Genomic DNA, 25138 nt, shown 5'->3' with positions numbered 1-25138 from the left:
TAACTGAGGATTGATTCTGGAACCCTGTGGCCTGGGAACATGACTTCGGTGGATTCTGGAACCCTGTGGCCTGGGAACATGAGAACGGTTTGATTCTGGAACCCTGTGGCCTGGCAACATGACTGAGGCTTGATTCTGGAACACTGTGGCCTGGCAACATGACTGAGGCTTGATTCTGGAACCGTGTGGCCTGGGAAATTGACTGGGGTTTGATCGCAGAAACCTGGGGACTGTCCACATGAGTGAGTTTTGATGCTTGAACCCTGTGGCATGGCAACATGATTGAGGTTTGATTGTGGAACCCTCAAGCTTGGGAACATGACTGAGGCTTGATGGTGGAACCCTCTGGCCTGGAAACAGGAATGAGGTTTGATGGTGGAACCCTGCGGCCTGGCAACATGACTGAGGTTTGATTCTCGAAAACTGTGGCCTGGGAACATGACATCTGTTTAGATTGTGGAATAGTGTGCCCTGGGAACCTGACTGAGCCTTGGTTCTGGAACTCTGTGGACTGGGAACATGACTGAGGTTTATTCTAGAACCCTGCAGCCTGGGAACATAACTGAGGATTGATTCTGGAACCCTGTGGCCTGGGAACATGACTGAGGTTTGATTCTGGATCCCTGTGGCCTGGGAACATGCCTGAGGCATGATTCGGGAAAACTGTGGCCTGGGAAAATGACATCTGTTTAGATTGTGGAATAGAGTGCCCTGGGAACCTGACTGAGCCTTGGTTCTGGAACTCTGTGGACTGGGAACATGACTGAGGTTTATTCTAGAACCCTGTAGCCTGGGAACATAACTGAGGATTGATTCTGGAACTCTGTGGCCTGGGAACATGACATCGGTGGATTCTGGAACCCTGTGGCCTGGGAACATGAGAACGGTTTGATTCTGGAACCCTGTGGCCTGGCAACATGACTGAGGCTTGATTCTGGAACCCTGTGGCCTGGCAACATGACTGAGGCTTGATTCTGGAACCCTGTCGCCTGGCAACATGACTGAGGTTTGATTCTGGATCCCTGTGGCCTGGGAACATGCCTGAGGCATGATTCGGGAAAACTGTGGCCTGGGAAAATGACATCTGTTTAGATTGTGGAATAGAGTGCCCTGGGAACCTGACTGAGCCTTGGTTCTGGAACTCTGTGGACTGGGAACATGACTGAGGTTTATTCTAGAACCCTGTAGCCTGGGAACATAACTGAGGATTGATTCTGGAACTCTGTGGCCTGGGAACATGACATCGGTGGATTCTGGAACCCTGTGGCCTGGGAACATGAGAACGGTTTGATTCTGGAACCCTGTGGCCTGGCAACATGACTGAGGCTTGATTCTGGAACCCTGTGGCCTGGCAACATGACTGAGGCTTGATTCTGGAACCGTGTGGCCTGGGAACTTGACTGGGGTTTGATCGCAGAAACCTGTGGACTGCCCACATGACTGAGGTTTGATGGTGGAACCCTGTGCACTGGGAACTTGACTGAGGTTTGATGGTTGAACCCTGTGGCATGGCAACATGACTGAGGCTTGATTCTGGAAAACTGTGGCCTGGGAACATGACATCTGTTTAGATTGTGGAATAGTTTGCCCTGGGAACCTGACTGAGCCTTGGTTCTGGAACTTTGTGGACTGGAAACATGACTGAGGTTTATTCTAGAACCCTGTAGCCTGGGAACATAACTGAGGATTGATTCTGGAACCCTGTGGCCTGGGAACATGACATCGGTGGATTCTGGAACCCTGTGGCCTGGGAACATGAGAACGGTTTGATTCTGGAACCCTGTGGCCTGGCAACATGACTGAGGCTTGATTCTGGAACCCTGTGGCCTGGCAATATGACTCAGGTTTGATTCTGGATCCCTGTGGCCTGGGAACATGACTGAGGCGTGATTCTGGAAAACTGTGGCCTGGGAATATGACATCTGTTTAGATTGTGGAATAGTGTGCCCTGGGAACCTGACTGAGCCTTGGTTCTGGAACTCTGTGGACTGGGAACATGACTGAGGTTTATTCTAGAACCCTGTAGCCTGGGAACATAACTGAGGATTGATTCTGGAACCCTGTGGCCTGGGAACATGACATCGGTGGATTCTGGAACCCTGTGGCCTGGGAACATGAGAACGGTTTGATTCTGGAACCCTGTGGCCTGGCAACATGACTGAGGCTTGATTCTGGAACCCTGTGGCCTGGCAACATGCCAGAGGTTTGATTCTGGATCCCTGTGGCCTGGGAACATGACTGAGGCGTGATTCTGGAAAACTGTGGCCTGGAAAAATGACATCTGATTAGATCGTGGAATAGTGTGCCCTGGGAACCTGACTGAGCCTTGGTTCTGGAACTCTGTGGACTGGGAACATGACTGAGGTTTATTCTAGAACCCTGTAGCCTGGGAACATAACTGAGGATTGATTCTGGAACCCTGTGGCCTGGGAACATGACTTCGGTGGATTCTGGAACCCTGTGGCCTGGGAACATGAGAACGGTTTGATTCTGGAACCCTGTGGCCTGGCAACATGACTGAGGCTTGATTCTGGAACACTGTGGCCTGGCAACATGACTGAGGCTTGATTCTGGAACCGTGTGGCCTGGGAAATTGACTGGGGTTTGATCGCAGAAACCTGGGGACTGTCCACATGAGTGAGTTTTGATGCTTGAACCCTGTGGCATGGCAACATGATTGAGGTTTGATTGTGGAACCCTCAGGCTTGGGAACATGACTGAGGCTTGATGGTGGAACCCTCTGGCCTGGAAACAGGAATGAGGTTTGATGGTGGAACCCTGCGGCCTGGCAACATGACTGAGGTTTGATTCTCGAAAACTGTGGCCTGGGAACATGACATCTGTTTAGATTGTGGAATAGTGTGCCCTGGGAACCTGACTGAGCCTTGGTTCTGGAACTCTGTGGACTGGGAACATGACTGAGGTTTATTCTAGAACCCTGCAGCCTGGGAACATAACTGAGGATTGATTCTGGAACCCTGTGGCCTGGGAACATGACATCGGTGGATTCTGGAACCCTGTGGCCTGGGAACATGAGAACGGTTTGATTCTGGAAACCTGTGGCCTGGCAACATGACTGAGGCTTGATTCTGGAACCCTGTCGCCTGGCAACATGACTGAGGTTTGATTCTGGATCCCTGTGGCCTGGGAACATGCCTGAGGCATGATTCGGGAAAACTGTGGCCTGGGAAAATGACATCTGTTTAGATTGTGGAATAGAGTGCCCTGGGAACCTGACTGAGCCTTGGTTCTGGAACTCTGTGGACTGGGAACATGACTGAGGTTTATTCTAGAACCCTGTAGCCTGGGAACATAACTGAGGATTGATTCTGGAACTCTGTGGCCTGGGAACATGACATCGGTGGATTCTGGAACCCTGTGGCCTGGGAACATGAGAACGGTTTGATTCTGGAACCCTGTGGCCTGGCAACATGACTGAGGCTTGATTCTGGAACCCTGTGGCCTGGCAACATGACTGAGGCTTGATTCTGGAACCGTGTGGCCTGGGAACTTGACTGGGGTTTGATCGCAGAAACCTGTGGACTGCCCACATGACTGAGGTTTGATGGTGGAACCCTGTGCACTGGGAACTTGACTGAGGTTTGATGGTTGAACCCTGTGGCATGGCAACATGACTGAGGCTTGATTCTGGAAAACTGTGGCCTGGGAACATGACATCTGTTTAGATTGTGGAATAGTTTGCCCTGGGAACCTGACTGAGCCTTGGTTCTGGAACTCTGTGGACTGGGAACATGACTGAGGTTTATTCTAGAACCCTGTAGCCTGGGAACATAACTGAGGATTGATTCTGGAACCCTGTGGCCTGGGAACATGACATCGGTGGATTCTGGAACCCTGTGGCCTGGGAACATGAGAACGGTTTGATTCTGGAACCCTGTGGCCTGGCAACATGACTGAGGCTTGATTCTGGAACCCTGTGGCCTGGCAATATGACTCAGGTTTGATTCTGGATCCCTGTGGCCTGGGAACATGACTGAGGCGTGATTCTGGAAAACTGTGGCCTGGGAATATGACATCTGTTTAGATTGTGGAATAGTGTGCCCTGGGAACCTGACTGAGCCTTGGTTCTGGAACTCTGTGGACTGGGAACATGACTGAGGTTTATTCTAGAACCCTGTAGCCTGGGAACATAACTGAGGATTGATTCTGGAACCCTGTGGCCTGGGAACATGACATCGGTGGATTCTGGAACCCTGTGGCCTGGGAACATGAGAACGGTTTGATTCTGGAACCCTGTGGCCTGGCAACATGACTGAGGCTTGATTCTGGAACCCTGTGGCCTGGCAACATGCCAGAGGTTTGATTCTGGATCCCTGTGGCCTGGGAACATGACTGAGGCGTGATTCTGGAAAACTGTGGCCTGGAAAAATGACATCTGATTAGATCGTGGAATAGTGTGCCCTGGGAACCTGACTAAGCCTTGGTTCTGGAACTCTGTGGACTGGGAACATGACTGAGGTTTATTCTAGAACCCTGTAGCCTGGGAACATAACTGAGGATTGATTCTGGAACCCTGTGGCCTGGGAACATGACTTCGGTGGATTCTGGAACCCTGTGGCCTGGGAACATGAGAACGGTTTGATTCTGGAACCCTGTGGCCTGGCAACATGACTGAGGCTTGATTCTGGAACACTGTGGCCTGGCAACATGACTGAGGATTGATTCTGGAACCGTGTGGCCTGGGAAATTGACTGGGGTTTGATCGCAGAAACCTGGGGACTGTCCACATGAGTGAGTTTTGATGCTTGAACCCTGTGGCATGGCAACATGATTGAGGTTTGATTGTGGAACCCTCAGGCTTGGGAACATGACTGAGGCTTGATGGTGGAACCCTCTGGCCTGGAAACAGGAATGAGGTTTGATGGTGGAACCCTGCGGCCTGGCAACATGACTGAGGTTTGATTCTGGAAAACTGTGGCCTGGGAACATGACATCTGTTTAGATTGTGGAATAGTGTGCCCTGGGAACCTGACTGAGCCTTGGTTCTGGAACTCTGTGGACTGGGAACATGACTGAGGTTTATTCTAGAACCCTGCAGCCTGGGAACATAACTGAGGATTGATTCTGGAACCCTGTGGCCTGGGAACATGACATCGGTGGATTCTGGAACCCTGTGGCCTGGGAACATGAGAACGGTTTGATTCTGGAAACCTGTGGCCTGGCAACATGACTGAGGCTTGATTCTGGAACCCTGTCGCCTGGCAACATGACTGAGGTTTGATTCTGGATCCCTGTGGCCTGGGAACATGCCTGAGGCATGATTCGGGAAAACTGTGGCCTGGGAAAATGACATCTGTTTAGATTGTGGAATAGAGTGCCCTGGGAACCTGACTGAGCCTTGGTTCTGGAACTCTGTGGACTGGGAACATGACTGAGGTTTATTCTAGAACCCTGTAGCCTGGGAACATAACTGAGGATTGATTCTGGAACTCTGTGGCCTGGGAACATGACATCGGTGGATTCTGGAACCCTGTGGCCTGGGAACATGAGAACGGTTTGATTCTGGAACCCTGTGGCCTGGCAACATGACTGAGGCTTGATTCTGGAACCCTGTGGCCTGGCAACATGACTGAGGCTTGATTCTGGAACCGTGTGGCCTGGGAACTTGACTGGGGTTTGATCGCAGAAACCTGTGGACTGCCCACATGACTGAGGTTTGATGGTGGAACCCTGTGCACTGGGAACTTGACTGAGGTTTGATGGTTGAACCCTGTGGCATGGCAACATGACTGAGGCTTGATTCTGGAAAACTGTGGCCTGGGAACATGACATCTGTTTAGATTGTGGAATAGTTTGCCCTGGGAACCTGACTGAGCCTTGGTTCTGGAACTCTGTGGACTGGGAACATGACTGAGGTTTATTCTAGAACCCTGTAGCCTGGGAACATAACTGAGGATTGATTCTGGAACCCTGTGGCCTGGGAACATGACATCGGTGGATTCTGGAACCCTGTGGCCTGGGAACATGAGAACGGTTTGATTCTGGAACCCTGTGGCCTGGCAACATGACTGAGGCTTGATTCTGGAACCCTGTGGCCTGGCAATATGACTCAGGTTTGATTCTGGATCCCTGTGGCCTGGGAACATGACTGAGGCGTGATTCTGGAAAACTGTGGCCTGGGAATATGACATCTGTTTAGATTGTGGAATAGTGTGCCCTGGGAACCTGACTGAGCCTTGGTTCTGGAACTCTGTGGACTGGGAACATGACTGAGGTTTATTCTAGAACCCTGTAGCCTGGGAACATAACTGAGGATTGATTCTGGAACCCTGTGGCCTGGGAACATGACATCGGTGGATTCTGGAACCCTGTGGCCTGGGAACATGAGAACGGTTTGATTCTGGAACCCTGTGGCCTGGCAACATGACTGAGGCTTGATTCTGGAACCCTGTGGCCTGGCAACATGCCAGAGGTTTGATTCTGGATCCCTGTGGCCTGGGAACATGACTGAGGCGTGATTCTGGAAAACTGTGGCCTGGAAAAATGACATCTGATTAGATCGTGGAATAGTGTGCCCTGGGAACCTGACTGAGCCTTGGTTCTGGAACTCTGTGGACTGGGAACATGACTGAGGTTTATTCTAGAACCCTGTAGCCTGGGAACATAACTGAGGATTGATTCTGGAACCCTGTGGCCTGGGAACATGACATCGGTGGATTCTGGAACCCTGTGGCCTGGGAACATGAGAACGGTTTGATTCTGGAACCCTGTGGCCTGGCAACATGACTGAGGCTTGATTCTGGAACCCTGTGGCCTGGCAACATGACTAAGACTTGATTCTGGAACCGTGTGGCCTGGGAACTTGACTGGGGTTTGATCGCAGAAACCTGTGGACTGTCCACATGACTGAGGTTTGATGGTGGAACCCTGTGCACTGGGAACATGACTGAGGTTTGATGGTTGAAACCTGTGGCATGGCAACATGACTGAGGTTTGATTCTGGAAAACTGTGGCCTGGGAACATGACATCTGTTTAGATTGTGGAATAGTTTGCCCTGGGAACCTGACTGAGCGTTGGTTCTGGAACTCTGTGGACTGGGAACATGACTGAGGTTTATTCTAGAACCCTGTAGCCTGGGAACATAACTGAGGATTGATTCTGGAACCCTGTGGCCTGGGAACATGACATCGGTGGATTCTGGAACCCTGTGGCCTGGGAACATGAGAACGGTTTGATTCTGGAACCCTGTGGCCTGGCAACATGACTGAGGCTTGATTCTGGAACCCTGTGGCCTGGCAACATGACTGAGGTTTGATTCTGGATCCCTGTGGCCTGGGAACATGACTGAGGCGTGATTCTGGAAAACTGTGGCCTGGAAAAATGACATCTGTTTAGATCGTGGAATAGTGTGCCCTGGGAACCTGACTGAGCCTTGGTTCTGGAACTCTGTGGACTGGGAACATGACTGAGGTTTATTCTAGAACCCTGTAGCCTGGGGACATAACTGAGGATTGATTCTGGAACCCTGTGGCCTGGGAACATGACATCGGTGGATTCTGGAACCCTGTGGCCTGGGAACATGAGAACGGTTTGATTCTGGAAACGTATGGCCTGGCAACATGACTGAGGCTTGATTCTGGAACCCTGTGGCCTGGCAACATGACTGAGGTTTGATTCTGGATCCCTGTGGCCTGGGAACATGACTGAGGCGTGATTCTGGAAAACTGTGGCCTGGAAACATGACATCTGTTTAGATTGTGGAATAGTGTGCCCTGGGAACCTGACTGAGCCTTGGTTCTGGAACTCTGTAGGCTGGGAACATGACTGAGGTTTATTCTAGAACCCTGTAGCCTGGGAACATAACTGAGGATTGATTCTGGAACCCTGTGGCCTGGGAACTTGACATCGGTGGATTCTGGAACCCTGTGGCCTGGGAACATGAGAACGGTTTGATTCTGGAAACCTGTGGCCTGGCAACATGACTGAGGCTTGATTCTGGAACCGTGTGGCCTGGGAACTTGACTGGGGTTTGATCGCAGAAACCTGTGGACTGTCCACATGACTGAGGTTTCATGGTTCAACCCTGTGGCATGGCAACATGATTGAGGTTTGATTGTGGAATAGTGTGCCCTGGGAACCTAACTGAGTCTTGGTTCTGGAACTCTGTGGACTGGGAACATGACTGAGGTTTATTCTAGAACCCTGTAGCCTGGGAACATAACTGAGGATTGATTCTGGAACCCTGTGGCCTGGGAACATGACATCGGTGGATTCTGGAACCCTGTGGCCTGGGAACATGAGAACGGTTTGATTCTGGAACCCTGTGGCCTGGCAACATGACTGAGGCTTGATTCTGGAACCCTGTGGCTTGGCAATATGACTCAGGTTTGATTCTGGATCCCTGTGGCCTGGGAACATGACTGAGGCGTGATTCTGGAAAACTGTGGCCTGGGAAAATGACATCTGTTTAGATTGTGGAATAGTGTGCCCTGGGAACCTGACTGAGCCTTGGTTCTGGAACTCTGTGGACTGGGAACATGACTGAGGTTTGATTCTGGAACCCTGTGGCCTGGCAATATGACTCAGGTTTGATTCTGGATCCCTGTGGCCTGGGAACATGACTGAGGCGTGATTCTGGAAAACTGTGGCCTGGGAAAATGACATCTGTTTAGATTGTGGAATAGTGTGCCCTGGGAACCTGACTGAGCCTTGGTTCTGGAACTCTGTGGACTGGGAACATGACTGAGGTTTATTCTAGAACCCTGTAGCCTGGGAACATAACTGAGGATTGATTCTGGAACCCTGTGGCCTGGGAACATGACATCGGTGGATTCTGGAACCCTGTGGCCTGGGAACATGAGAACGGTTTGATTCTGGAACCCTGTGGCCTGGCAACATGACTGAGGCTTGATTCTGGAACCCTGTGGCCTGGCAACATGCCTGAGGTTTGATTCTGGATCCCTGTGGCCTGGGAACATGACTGAGGCGTGATTCTGGAAAACTGTGGCCTGGAAAAATGACATCGGTTTAGATCGTGGAATAGTGTGCCCTGGGAACCTGACTGAGCCTTGGTTCTGGAACTCTGTGGACTGGGAACATGACTGAGGTTTATTCTAGAACCCTGTAGCCTGGGAACATAACTGAGGATTGATTCTGGAACCCTGTGGCCTGGGAACATGACATCGGTGGATTCTGGAACCCTGTGGCCTGGGAACATGAGAACGGTTTGATTCTGGAACCCTGTGGCCTGGCAACATGACTGAGGCTTGATTCTGGAACCCTGTGGCCTGGCAACATGACTGAGACTTGATTCTGGAACCGTGTGGCCTGGGAACTTGACTGGGGTTTGATCGCAGAAACCTGTGGACTGTCCACATGACTGAGGTTTGATGGTGGAACCCTGTGCACTGGGAACATGACTGAGGTTTGATGGTTGAACCCTGTGGCATGGCAACATGACTGAGGTTTGATTCTGGAAAACTGTGGCCTGGGAACATGACATCTGTTTAGATTGTGGAATAGTGTGCCCTGGGAACCTGACTGAGCCTTGGTTCTGGAACTCTGTGGACTGGGAACATGACTGAGGTTTATTCTAGAACCCTGTAGCCTGGGAACATAACTGAGGATTGATTCTGGAACCCTGTGGCCTGGGAACATGACATCGGTGGATTCTGGAACCCTGTGGCCTGGGAACATGAGAACGGTTTGATTCTGGAACCCTGTGGCCTGGCAACATGACTGAGGCTTGATTCTGGAACCCTGTGGCCTGGCAACATGACTGAGGTTTGATTCTGGATCCCTGTGGCCTGGGAACATGACTGAGGCGTGATTCTGAAAACTGTGGCCTGGAAAAATGACATCTGTTTAGATCGAGGAATAGTGTGCCCTGGGAACCTGACTGAGCCTTGGTTCTGGAACTCTGTGGACTGGGAACATGACTGAGGTTTATTCTAGAACCCTGTAGCCTGGGAACATAACTGAGGATTGATTCTGGAACCCTGTGGCCTGGGAACATGACATCGGTGGATTCTGGAACCCTGTGGCCTGGGAACATGAGAACGGTTTGATTCTGGTTCCCTGTGGCCTGGGAACATGACTTTGGCGTGATTCTGGAAAACTGTGGCCTGGGAAAGTGACATCTGTTTAGATTGTGGAATAGTGTGCCCTGGGAACCTGACTGAGCCTTGGCTCTGGAGCTCTGTGGACTGGGAACATGACTGAGGTTTATTCTAGAACCCTGTAGCCTGGGAACATAACTGAGGATTGATTCTGGAACCCTGTGGCCTGGGAACATGACATCGGTGGATTCTGGAACCCTGTGGCCTGGGAACATGAGAACGGTTTGATTCTGGAACCCTGTGGCCTGGCAACATGACTGAGGCTTGATTCTGGAACCCTGTGGCCTGGCAACATGACTGAGGTTTGATTCTGGATCCCTGTGGCCTGGGAACATGACTGAGGCGTGATTCTGGAAAACTGTGGCCTGGAAACATGACATCTGTTTAGATTGTGGAATAGTGTGCCCTGGGAACCTGACTGAGCCTTGGTTCTGGAACTCTGTAGGCTGGGAACATGACTGAGGTTTATTCTAGAACCCTGTAGCCTGGGAACATAACTGAGGATTGATTCTGGAACCCTGTGGCCTGGGAACTTGACATCGGTGGATTCTGGAACCCTGTGGCCTGGGAACATGAGAACGGTTTGATTCTGGAACCCTGTGGCCTGGCAACATGACTGAGGCTTGATTCTGGAACCCTGTGGCCTGGCAACATGACTGAGGCTTGATTCTGGAACCGTGTGGCCTGGGAACTTGACTGGGGTTTGATCGCAGAAACCTGTGGACTGTCCACATGACTGAGGTTTCATGGTTCAACCCTGTGGCATGGCAACATGATTGAGGTTTGATTGTGGAATAGTGTGCCCTGGGAACCTAACTGAGTCTTGGTTCTGGAACTCTGTGGACTGGGAACATGACTGAGGTTTATTCTAGAACCCTGTAGCCTGGGAACATAACTGAGGATTGATTCTGGAACCCTGTGGCCTGGGAACATGACATCGGTGGATTCTGGAACCCTGTGGCCTGGGAACATGAGAACGGTTTGATTCTGGAACCCTGTGGCCTGGCAACATGACTGAGGCTTGATTCTGGAACCCTGTGGCTTGGCAATATGACTCAGGTTTGATTCTGGATCCCTGTGGCCTGGGAACATGACTGAGGCGTGATTCTGGAAAACTGTGGCCTGGGAAAATGACATCTGTTTAGATTGTGGAATAGTGTGCCCTGGGAACCTGACTGAGCCTTGGTTCTGGAACTCTGTGGACTGGGAACATGACTGAGGTTTGATTCTGGAACCCTGTGGCCTGGCAATATGACTCAGGTTTGATTCTGGGTCCCTATGGCCTGGGAACATGACTGAGGCGTGATTCTGCAAAACCGTGGCCTGGGAAAATGACATCTGTTTAGATTGTGGAATAGTTTGCCCTGGGAACCTGACTGAGCCTTGGTTCTGGAACTCTGTGGACTGGGAACATGACTGAGGTTTATTCTAGAACCCTGTTGCCTGGGAACATAACTGAGGATTGATTCTGGAACCCTGTGGCCTGGGAACATGACATCGGTGGATTCTGGAACCCTGTGGCCTGGGAACATGAGAACGGTTTGATTCTGGAACCCTGTGGCCTGGCAACATGACTGAGGCTTGATTCTGGAACCCTGTGGCCTGGCAACATGACTGAGACTTGATTCTGGAACCGTGTGGCCTGGGAACTTGACTGGGGTTTGATCGCAGAAACCTGTGGACTGTCCACATGACTGAGGTTTGATGGTGGAACCCTGTGCACTGGGAACATGACTGAGGTTTGATGGTTGAACCCTGTGGCATGGCAACATGACTGAGGTTTGATTCTGGAAAACTGTGGCCTGGGAACATGACATCTGTTTAGATTGTGGAATAGTGTGCCCTGGGAACCTGACTGAGCCTTGGTTCTGGAACTCTGTGGACTGGGAACATGACTGAGGTTTATTCTAGAACCCTGTAGCCTGGGAACATAACTGAGGATTGATTCTGGAACCCTGTGGCCTGGGAACATGACATCGGTGGATTCTGGAACCCTGTGGCCTGGGAACATGAGAACGGTTTGATTCTGGAACCCTGTGGCCTGGCAACATGACTGAGGCTAGATTCTGGAACCCTGTGGCCTGGCAACATGACTGAGGTTTGATTCTGGATCCCTGTGGCCTGGGAACATGACTGAGGCGTGAATCTGGAAAACTGTGGCCTGGGAAAATGACATCTGTTTAGATTGTGGAATAGTGTGCCCTGGGAACCTGACTGAGCCTTGGTTCTGGAACTCTGTGGACTGGGAACATGACTGAGGTTTATTTAAAACCCTGTAGCCTGGGAACATAACTGAGGATTGATTCTGGAACCCTGTGGACTGGGAACATGACATCGGTGGATTCTGGAACCCTGTGGCCTGGGAACATGAGAACGGTTTGATTCTGGAACCCTGTGGCCTGGCAACATGACTGAGGCTTGATTCTGGAACCCTGTGGCCTGGCAACATGACTGAGGTTTGATTCTGGATCCCTGTGGCCTGGGAACATGACTGAGGCGTGATTCTGGAAAACTGTGGCCTGGGAAAATGACATCTGTTTAGATCGTGGAATAGTGTGCCCTGGGAACCTGACTGAGCCTTGGTTCTGGAAATCTGTGGACTGGGAACATGACTGAGGTTTATTCTAGAACACTGTAGCCTGGGAACATAACTGAGGATTGATTCTGGAACCCTGTGGCCTGGGAACATGACATCGGTGGATTCTGGAACCCTGTGCCCTGGGAACATGAGAACGGTTTGATTCTGGAACCCTGTGGCCTGGCAACATGACTGAGGCTTGATTCTGGAACCCTGTGGCCTGGCAACATGACTGAGGCTTAATTCTGGAACCGTGTGGCCTGGGAACGTGACTGGGGTTTGATCGCAGAAACCTGTGGACTGTCCACATGACTGAGGTTTGATGGTGGAACCCTGTGCACTGGGAACATGACTGAGGTTTGATGGTTGAACCCTGTGGCATGGCAACATGACTGAGGTTTGATTCTGGAAAACTGTGGCCTGGGAACATGACATCTGTTTAGATTGTGGAATAGTTTGCCCTGGGAACCTGACTGAGCCTTGGTTCTGGAACTCTGTGGACTGGGAACATGACTGAGGTTTATTCTAGAACCCTGTAGCCTGGGAACATAACTGAGGATTGATTCTGGAACCCTGTGGCCTGGGAACATGACATCGGTGGATTCTGGAACCCTGTGGCCTGGGAACATGAGAACGGTTTGATTCTGGAACCCTGTGGCCTGGCAACATGACTGAGGCTTGATTCTGGAACCCTGTGGCCTGGCAACATGAGTGAGGTTTGATTCTGGAACCCTGCGGCCTGGCAACATGACTGAGGTTTGATTCGGGAAAACTGTGGCCTGGGAACATGCCATCTGTTTAGATTGTGGAATAGTGTGCCCTGGGAACCTGACTGAGCCTTGGTTCTGGAACTCTGTGGACCGGGAACATGACTGAGGTTTATTCTAGAACCCTGTAGCCTGGGAACATAACTGAGGATTGATTCTGGAACCCTGTGGCCTGGCAACATGACTGAGGCTTGATTCTGGAACCCTGTGGCTTGGCAATATGACTCAGGTTTGATTCTGGATCCCTGTGGCCTGGGAACATGACTGAGGCGTGATTCTGGAAAACTGTGGCCTGGGAAAATGACATCTGTTTAGATTGTGGAATAGTGTGCCCTGGGAACCTGACTGAGCCTTGGTTCTGGAACTCTGTGGACTGGGAACATGACTGAGGTTTGATTCTGGAACCCTGTGGCCTGGCAATATGACTCAGGTTTGATTCTGGGTCCCTATGGCCTGGGAACATGACTGAGGCGTGATTCTGCAAAACCGTGGCCTGGGAAAATGACATCTGTTTAGATTGTGGAATAGTTTGCCCTGGGAACCTGACTGAGCCTTGGTTCTGGAACTCTGTGGACTGGGAACATGACTGAGGTTTATTCTAGAACCCTGTTGCCTGGGAACATAACTGAGGATTGATTCTGGAACCCTGTGGCCTGGGAACATGACATCGGTGGATTCTGGAACCCTGTGGCCTGGGAACATGAGAACGGTTTGATTCTGGAACCCTGTGGCCTGGCAACATGACTGAGGCTTGATTCTGGAACCCTGTGGCCTGGCAACATGACTGAGACTTGATTCTGGAACCGTGTGGCCTGGGAACTTGACTGGGGTTTGATCGCAGAAACCTGTGGACTGTCCACATGACTGAGGTTTGATGGTGGAACCCTGTGCACTGGGAACATGACTGAGGTTTGATGGTTGAACCCTGTGGCATGGCAACATGACTGAGGTTTGATTCTGGAAAACTGTGGCCTGGGAACATGACATCTGTTTAGATTGTGGAATAGTGTGCCCTGGGAACCTGACTGAGCCTTGGTTCTGGAACTCTGTGGACTGGGAACATGACTGAGGTTTATTCTAGAACCCTGTAGCCTGGGAACATAACTGAGGATTGATTCTGGAACCCTGTGGCCTGGGAACATGACATCGGTGGATTCTGGAACCCTGTGGCCTGGGAACATGAGAACGGTTTGATTCTGGAACCCTGTGGCCTGGCAACATGACTGAGGCTAGATTCTGGAACCCTGTGGCCTGGCAACATGACTGAGGTTTGATTCTGGATCCCTGTGGCCTGGGAACATGACTGAGGCGTGAATCTGGAAAACTGTGGCCTGGGAAAATGACATCTGTTTAGATTGTGGAATAGTGTGCCCTGGGAACCTGACTGAGCCTTGGTTCTGGAACTCTGTGGACTGGGAACATGACTGAGGTTTATTTTAGAACCCTGTAGCCTGGGAACATAACTGAGGATTGATTCTGGAACCCTGTGGACTGGGAACATGACATCGGTGGATTCTGGAACCCTGTGGCCTGGGAACATGAGAACGGTTTGATTCTGGAACCCTGTGGCCTGGCAACATGACTGAGGCTTGATTCTGGAACCCTGTGGCCTGGCAACATGACTGAGGTTTGATTCTGGATCCCTGTGGCCTGGGAACATGACTGAGGCGTGATTCTGGAAAACTGTGGCCTGGGAAAATGACATCTGTTTAGATCGTGGAATAGTGTGCCCTGGGAACCTGACTGAGCCTTGGTTCTGGAAATCTGTGGACTGGGAACATGACTGAGGTTTATTCTAGAACACTGTAGCCTGGGAACATAACTGAGGATTGATTCTGGAACCCTGTGGCCTGGGAACATGACATCGGTGGATTCTGGAACCCTGTGCCCTGGGAACATGAGAACGGTTTGATTCTGGAACCCTGTGGCCTGGCAACATGACTGAGGCTTGATTCTGGAACCCTGTGGCCTGGCAACATGACTGAGGCTTAATTCTGGAACCGTGTGGCCTGGGAACGTGACTGGGGTTTGATCGCAGAAACCTGTGGACTGTCCACATGACTGAGGTTTGATGGTGGAACCCTGTGCACTGGGAACATGACTGAGGTTTGATGGTTGAACCCTGTGGCATGGCAACATGACTGAGGTTTGATTCTGGAAAACTGTGGCCTGGGAACATGACATCTGTTTAGATTGTGGAATAGTTTGCCCTGGGAACCTGACTGAGCCTTGGTTCTGGAATTCTGTGGACTGGGAACATGACTGAGGTTTATTCTAGAACCCTGTAGCCTGGGAACATAACTGAGGATTGATTCTGGAACCCTGTGGCCTGGGAACATGACATCGGTGGATTCTGGAACCCTGTGGCCTGGGAACATGAGAACGGTTTGATTCTGGAACCCTGTGGCCTGGCAACATGACTGAGGCTTGATTCTGGAACCCTGTGGCCTGGCAACATGAGTGAGGTTTGATTCTGGAACCCTGCGGCCTGGCAACATGACTGAGGTTTGATTCGGGAAAACTGTGGCCTGGGAACATGCCATCTGTTTAGATTGTGGAATAGTGTGCCCTGGGAACCTGACTGAGCCTTGGTTCTGGAACTCTGTGGACCGGGAACATGACTGAGGTTTATTCTAGAACCCTGTAGCCTGGGAACATAACTGAGGATTGATTCTGGAACCCTGTGGCCTGGGAACATGACATCGGTGGATTCTGGAACCCTGTGGCCTGGGAACATGAGAACGGTTTGATTCTGGAACCCTGTGGCCTGGCAACATGACTGAGGCTTGATTCTGGAACCGTGTGGACTGGGAACTTGACTGGGGTTTGATCGCAGAAACCTGTGGACTGGCCACATGACTGAGGTTTCATGGTTGAACCCTGTGGCATGGCAGCAAGATTGAGGTTTGATTGTGGAACCCTCAGGCTTGGGAACATGACTGAGGCTTGATGGTGGAACCCTCTGGCCTGGAAACAGGAATGAGGTTTGATGGTGGAACCCTGCGGCCTGGCAACATGACTGAGGTTTGATTCTGGAAAACTGTGGCCTGGGAACATGACATCTGTTTAGATTGTGGAATAGTGTGCCCTGGGAACCTGACTGAGCCTTGGTTCTGGAACCCTGTGGCCTGGGAACATGACATCGGTGGATTCTGGAACCCTGTGGCCTGGGAACATGAGAACGGTTTGATTCTGGAACCCTGTGGCCTGGCAACATGACTGAGGCTTGATTCTGGAACCCTGTGGCCTGGCAACATGACTGAGGTTTGATTCTGGATCCCTGTGGCCTGGGAACATGACTGAGGCGAGATTCGGGAAAACTGTGGCCTGGGAACATGACATCTGTTTAGATTGTGGAATAGTGTGCCCTGGGAACCTGACTGAGCCTTGGTTCTGGAACTCTGTGGACTGGGAACATGACTGAGGTTTATTCTAGAACCCTGTAGCCTGGGAACATAACTGAGGATTGATTCTGGAACCCTGTGGCCTGGGAACATGAGAACGGTTTGATTCTGGAACCCTGTGGCCTGGCAACATGACTGAGGCTTGATTCTGGAACCCTGTGGCCTGGCAACATGACTGAGGCTTGATTCTGGAACCGTGTGGCCTGGGAACTTGACTGGGGTTTGATCGCAGAAACCTGTGGACTGGCCACATGACTGAGGTTTGATGGTTGAACCCTGTGGCATGGCAACATGATTGAGGTTTGATTGTGGAACCCTCAGGCTTGGGAACATGACTGAGGCTTGATGGTGGAACACTGTGGCCTGGAAACAGGAATGAGGTTTGATGGTGGAACCCTGTGGCCTGGCAACATGACTGAGGTTTGATTCTGGAAAACTGTGGCCTGGGAACATGACATCTGTTTAGATTGTGGAATAGTGTGCCCTGGGAACCTGAATGATCCTTGGTTCTGGAACCCTGTGGCCTGGGAACATGACATCGGTGGATTCTGGAACCCTGTGGCCTGGGAACATGAGAACAGTTTGATTCTGGAACCCTGTGGCCTGGGAACATTACTGAGGCTTGATTCTGGATCCCTGTGGCCTGGGAACATGACTGGGCGTGATTCTGGAAAACTGTGGCCTGGGAAAATGACATCTGTTTAGATTGTGGAATAGTGTGCCCTGGGAACCTGACTGAGCCTTGGTTCTCGAACTCTGTGGACTGTCCACATGACTGAGGTTTGATGGTGGAACCCTGTGCACTGGGAACATGACTGAGGTTTGATGGTTGAACCCTGTGGCATGGCAACATGATTGAGGTTTGATTGTGGAACCATCAGGCTTGGGAACATGATTGAGGCTTAAGGGTGGAACACTGTGGCCTGGAAACAGGAATGAGGTTTGATGGTGGAACCCTGTGCCCTGGCAACATGACTGAGGTTTGATTCTGGAAAACTGTGTCCTGGGAACATGTCATCTGCTTAGATTGTGGAATAGTGTGCCCTGGGAATCTAAATGAGCCTTGGTTCTGGAACTCTGTGGACTGGGAACATGACTTAGGTTTGATTCTGGATCCCTGTGGCCTGGGAACATGACTGAGGCGTGATTCTGGAAAACTGTGGCCTGGAAACATGACATCTGTTTAGATTGTGGAATAGTGTGCCCTGGGAACATGACTGAGCCTTGGTTCTGGAACTCTGTAGACTGGGAACATGACTGAGGTTTATTCTAGAACCCTGTAGCCTGGGAACATGACTGAGGCTTGATTCTGGAACCCTGTGGCCTGGCAACATGACTGAGGCTTGATTCTGGAACCGTGTGGCCTGGGAACTTGACTGGGGTTTGATCGCAGAAACCTGTGGACTGTCCACATGACTGAGGTTTGATGGTGGAACCCTGTGCACTGGGAACATGACTGAGGTTTGATGGTTGAACCCTGTGGCATGGCAACATGACTGAGGTTTGATTCTGGAAAACTGTGGCCTGGGAACATGACATCTGTTTAGATTGTGGAATAGTTTGCCCTGGGAACCTGACTGAGCCTTGGTTCTGGAACTCTGTGGACTGGGAACATGACTGAGGTTTATTCTAGAACCTTGTAGCCTGGGAACATAACTGAGGATTGATTCTGGAACCCTGTGGCCTGGGAACATGACATCGGTGGATTCTGGAACCCTGTGGCCTGGGAACATGAGAACGCTTTGATTCTGGAACCCTGTGGCCTGGCAACATGACTGAGGCTTGATTCTGGAACCCTGTGGCCTGGCAACATGACTGAGGTTTGATTCTGGATCCCTGTGGCCTGGGAACATGACTGAGGCGTGATTCTGGAAAACTGTGGCCTGGGAAAATGACATCTGTTTAGATTGTGGAATAGTGTGCCCTGGGAACCTGACTGAGCCTTGGTTCTGGAACTCTGTGGACTGGGAACATGACTGAGGTTTGATTCTGGAACCCTGTGGCCTGGCAATATGACTCAGGTTTGATTCTGGGTCCCTATGGCCTGGGAACATGACTGAGGCGTGATTCTGCAAAACCGTGGCCTGGGAAAATGACATCTGTTTAGATTGTGGAATAGTTTGCCCTGGGAACCTGACTGAGCCTTGGTTCTGGAACTCTGTGGACTGGGAACATGACTGAGGTTTATTCTAGAACCCTGTTGCCTGGGAACATAACTGAGGATTGATTCTGGAACCCTGTGGCCTGGGAACATGACATCGGTGGATTCTGGAACCCTGTGGCCTGGGAACATGAGAACGGTTTGATTCTGGAACCCTGTGGCCTGGCAACATGACTGAGGCTTGATTCTGGAACCCTGTGGCCTGGCAACATGACTGAGACTTGATTCTGGAACCGTGTGGCCTGGGAACTTGACTGGGGTTTGATCGCAGAAACCTGTGGACTGTCCACATGACTGAGGTTTGATGGTGGAACCCTGTGCACTGGGAACATGACTGAGGTTTGATGGTTGAACCCTGTGGCATGGCAACATGACTGAGGTTTGATTCTGGAAAACTGTGGCCTGGGAACATGACATCTGTTTAGATTGTGGAATAGTGTGCCCTGGGAACCTGACTGAGCCTTGGTTCTGGAACTCTGTGGACTGGGAACATGACTGAGGTTTATTCTAGAACCCTGTAGCCTGGGAACATAACTGAGGATTGATTCTGGAACCCTGTGGCCTGGGAACATGACATCGGTGGATTCTGGAACCCTGTGGCCTGGGAACATGAGAACGGTTTGATTCTGGAACCCTGTGGCCTGGCAACATGACTGAGGCTAGATTCTGGAACCCTGTGGCCTGGCAACATGACTGAGGTTTGATTCTGGATCCCTGTGGCCTGGGAACATGACTGAGGCGTGAATCTGGAAAACTGTGGCCTGGGAAAATGACATCTGTTTAGATTGTGGAATAGTGTGCCCTGGGAACCTGACTGAGCCTTGGTTCTGGAACTCTGTGGACTGGGAACATGACTGAGGTTTATTTTAGAACCCTGTAGCCTGGGAACATAACTGAGGATTGATTCTGGAACCCTGTGGACTGGGAACATGACATCGGTGGATTCTGGAACCCTGTGGCCTGGGAACATGAGAACGGTTTGATTCTGGAACCCTGTGGCCTGGCAACATGACTGAGGCTTGATTCTGGAACCCTGTGGCCTGGCAACATGACTGAGGTTTGATTCTGGATCCCTGTGGCCTGGGAACATGACTGAGGCGTGATTCTGGAAAACTGTGGCCTGGGAAAATGACATCTGTTTAGATCGTGGAATAGTGTGCCCTGGGAACCTGACTGAGCCTTGGTTCTGGAAATCTGTGGACTGGGAACATGACTGAGGTTTATTCTAGAACACTGTAGCCTGGGAACATAACTGAGGATTGATTCTGGAACCCTGTGGCCTGGGAACATGACATCGGTGGATTCTGGAACCCTGTGCCCTGGGAACATGAGAACGGTTTGATTCTGGAACCCTGTGGCCTGGCAACATGACTGAGGCTTGATTCTGGAACCCTGTGGCCTGGCAACATGACTGAGGCTTAATTCTGGAACCGTGTGGCCTGGGAACGTGACTGGGGTTTGATCGCAGAAACCTGTGGACTGTCCACATGACTGAGGTTTGATGGTGGAACCCTGTGCACTGGGAACATGACTGAGGTTTGATGGTTGAACCCTGTGGCATGGCAACATGACTGAGGTTTGATTCTGGAAAACTGTGGCCTGGGAACATGACATCTGTTTAGATTGTGGAATAGTTTGCCCTGGGAACCTGACTGAGCCTTGGTTCTGGAACTCTGTGGACTGGGAACATGACTGAGGTTTATTCTAGAACCCTGTAGCCTGGGAACATAACTGAGGATTGATTCTGGAACCCTGTGGCCTGGGAACATGACATCGGTGGATTCTGGAACCCTGTGGCCTGGGAACATGAGAACGGTTTGATTCTGGAACCCTGTGGCCTGGCAACATGACTGAGGCTTGATTCTGGAACCCTGTGGCCTGGCAACATGAGTGAGGTATGATTCTGGAACCCTGCGGCCTGGCAACATGACTGAGGTTTGATTCGGGAAAACTGTGGCCTGGGAACATGCCATCTGTTTAGATTGTGGAATAGTGTGCCCTGGGAACCTGACTGAGCCTTGGTTCTGGAACTCTGTGGACCGGGAACATGACTGAGGTTTATTCTAGAACCCTGTAGCCTGGGAACATAACTGAGGATTGATTCTGGAACCCTGTGGCCTGGGAACATGACATCGGTGGATTCTGGAACCCTGTGGCCTGGGAACATGAGAACGGTTTGATTCTGGAACCCTGTGGCCTGGCAACATGACTGAGGCTTGATTCTGGAACCGTGTGGACTGGGAACTTGACTGGGGTTTGATCGCAGAAACCTGTGGACTGGCCACATGACTGAGGTTTCATGGTTGAACCCTGTGGCATGGCAGCAAGATTGAGGTTTGATTGTGGAACCCTCAGGCTTGGGAACATGACTGAGGCTTGATGGTGGAACCCTCTGGCCTGGAAACAGGAATGAGGTTTGATGGTGGAACCCTGCGGCCTGGCAACATGACTGAGGTTTGATTCTGGAAAACTGTGGCCTGGGAACATGACATCTGTTTAGATTGTGGAATAGTGTGCCCTGGGAACCTGACTGAGCCTTGGTTCTGGAACCCTGTGGCCTGGGAACATGACATCGGTGGATTCTGGAACCCTGTGGCCTGGGAACATGAGAACGGTTTGATTCTGGAACCCTGTGGCCTGGCAACATGACTGAGGCTTGATTCTGGAACCCTGTGGCCTGGCAACATGACTGAGGTTTGATTCTGGATCCCTGTGGCCTGGGAACATGACTGAGGCGAGATTCGGGAAAACTGTGGCCTGGGAACATGACATCTGTTTAGATTGTGGAATAGTGTGCCCTGGGAACCTGACTGAGCCTTGGTTCTGGAACTCTGTGGACTGGGAACATGACTGAGGTTTATTCTAGAACCCTGTAGCCTGGGAACATAACTGAGGATTGATTCTGGAACCCTGTGGCCTGGGAACATGAGAACGGTTTGATTCTGGAACCCTGTGGCCTGGCAACATGACTGAGGCTTGATTCTGGAACCCTGTGGCCTGGCAACATGACTGAGGCTTGATTCTGGAACCGTGTGGCCTGGGAACTTGACTGGGGTTTGATCGCAGAAACCTGTGGACTGGCCACATGACTGAGGTTTGATGGTTGAACCCTGTGGCATGGCAACATGATTGAGGTTTGATTGTGGAACCCTCAGGCTTGGGAACATGACTGAGGCTTGATGGTGGAACACTGTGGCCTGGAAACAGGAATGAGGTTTGATGGTGGAACCCTGTGGCCTGGCAACATGACTGAGGTTTGATTCTGGAAAACTGTGGCCTGGGAACATGACATCTGTTTAGATTGTGGAATAGTGTGCCCTGGGAACCTGAATGATCCTTGGTTCTGGAACCCTGTGGCCTGGGAACATGACATCGGTGGATTCTGGAACCCTGTGGCCTGGGAACATGAGAACAGTTTGATTCTGGAACCCTGTGGCCTGGGAACATTACTGAGGCTTGATTCTGGATCCCTGTGGCCTGGGAACATGACTGGGCGTGATTCTGGAAAACTGTGGCCTGGGAAAATGACATCTGTTTAGATTGTGGAATAGTGTGCCCTGGGAACCTGACTGAGCCTTGGTTCTCGAACTCTGTGGACTGTCCACATGACTGAGGTTTGATGGTGGAACCCTGTGCACTGGGAACATGACTGAGGTTTGATGGTTGAACCCTGTGGCATGGCAACATGATTGAGGTTTGATTGTGGAACCATCAGGCTTGGGAACATGATTGAGGCTTAAGGGTGGAACACTGTGGCCTGGAAACAGGAATGAGGTTTGATGGTGGAACCCTGTGCCCTGGCAACATGACTGAGGTTTGATTCTGGAAAACTGTGTCCTGGGAACATGTCATCTGCTTAGATTGTGGAATAGTGTGCCCTGGGAATCTAAATGAGCCTTGGTTCTGGAACTCTGTGGACTGGGAACATGACTTAGGTTTGATTCTGGATCCCTGTGGCCTGGGAACATGACTGAGGCGTGATTCTGGAAAACTGTGGCCTGGAAACATGACATCTGTTTAGATTGTGGAATAGTGTGCCCTGGGAACATGACTGAGCCTTGGTTCTGGAACTCTGTAGACTGGGAACATGACTGAGGTTTATTCTAGAACCCTGTAGCCTGGGAACATGACTGAGGCTTGATTCTGGAAACCTGTGGCCTGGCAACATGACTGAGGCTTGATTCTGGAACCGTGTGGCCTGGGAACTTGACTGGGGTTTGATCGCAGAAACCTGTGGACTGTCCACATGACTGAGGTTTGATGGTGGAACCCTGTGCACTGGGAACATGACTGAGGTTTGATGGTTGAACCCTGTGGCATGGCAACATGACTGAGGTTTGATTCTGGAAAACTGTGGCCTGGGAACATGACATCTGTTTAGATTGTGGAATAGTTTGCCCTGGGAACCTGACTGAGCCTTGGTTCTGGAACTCTGTGGACTGGGAACATGACTGAGGTTTATTCTAGAACCTTGTAGCCTGGGAACATAACTGAGGATTGATTCTGGAACCCTGTGGCCTGGGAACATGACATCGGTGGATTCTGGAACCCTGTGGCCTGGGAACATGAGAACGGTTTGATTCTGGAACCCTGTGGCCTGGCAACATGACTGAGGCTTGATTCTGGAACCCTGTGGCCTGGCAACATGAGTGAGGTTTGATTCTGGAACCCTGCGGCCTGGCAACATGACTGAGGTTTGATTCGGGAAAACTGTGGCCTGGGAACATGCCATCTGTTTAGATTGTGGAATAGTGTGCCCTGGGAACCTGACTGAGCCTTGGTTCTGGAACTCTGTGGACCGGGAACATGACTGAGGTTTATTCTAGAACCCTGTAGCCTGGGAACATAACTGAGGATTGATTCTGGAACCCTGTGGCCTGGGAACATGACATCGGTGGATTCTGGAACCCTGTGGCCTGGGAACATGAGAACGGTTTGATTCTGGAACCCTGTGGCCTGGCAACATGACTGAGGCTTGATTCTGGAACCGTGTGGCCTGGGAACTTGACTGGGGTTTGATCGCAGAAACCTGTGGACTGGCCACATGACTGAGGTTTCATGGTTGAACCCTGTGGCATGGCAGCAAGATTGAGGTTTGATTGTGGAACCCTCAGGCTTGGGAACATGACTGAGGCTTGATGGTGGAACCCTCTGGCCTGGAAACAGGAATGAGGTTTGATGGTGGAACCCTGCGGCCTGGCAACATGACTGAGGTTTGATTCTGGAAAACTGTGGCCTGGGAACATGACATCTGTTTAGATTGTGGAATAGTGTGCCCTGGGAACCTGACTGAGCCTTGGTTCTGGAACCCTGTGGCCTGGGAACATGACATCGGTGGATTCTGGAACCCTGTGGCCTGGGAACATGAGAACGGTTTGATTCTGGAACCCTGTGGCCTGGCAACATGACTGAGGCTTGATTCTGGAACCCTGTGGCCTGGCAACATGACTGAGGTTTGATTCTGGATCCCTGTGGCCTGGGAACATGACTGAGGCGAGATTCGGGAAAACTGTGGCCTGGGAACATGACATCTGTTTAGATTGTGGAATAGTGTGCCCTGGGAACCTGACTGAGCCTTGGTTCTGGAACTCTGTGGACTGGGAACATGACTGAGGTTTATTCTAGAACCCTGTAGCCTGGGAACATAACTGAGGATTGATTCTGGAACCCTGTGCCCTGGGAACATGAGAACGGTTTGATTCTGGAACCCTGTGGCCTGGCAACATGACTGAGGCTTGATTCTGGAACCCTGTGGCCTGGCAACATGACTGAGGCTTGATTCTGGAACCGTGTGGCCTGGGAACTTGACTGGGGTTTGATCGCAGAAACCTGTGGACTGGCCACATGACTGAGGTTTGATGGTTGAACCCTGTGGCATGGCAACATGATTGAGGTTTGATTGTGGAACCCTCAGGCTTGGGAACATGACTGAGGCTTGATGGTGGAACACTGTGGCCTGGAAACAGGAATGAGGTTTGATGGTGGAACCCTGTGGCCTGGCAACATGACTGAGGTTTGATTCTGGAAAACTGTGGCCTGGGAACATGACATCTGTTTAGATTGTGGAATAGTGTGCCCTGGGAACCTGAATGATCCTTGGTTCTGGAACCCTGTGGCCTGGGAACATGACATCGGTGGATTCTGGAAC

Source organism: Balaenoptera acutorostrata, chromosome 19, assembly GCF_949987535.1.
Source record: "Balaenoptera acutorostrata chromosome 19, mBalAcu1.1, whole genome shotgun sequence".
Lineage (NCBI taxonomy): Eukaryota > Metazoa > Chordata > Mammalia > Artiodactyla > Balaenopteridae > Balaenoptera > Balaenoptera acutorostrata.
Note: the sequence above shows the minus strand (reverse complement) of the source record.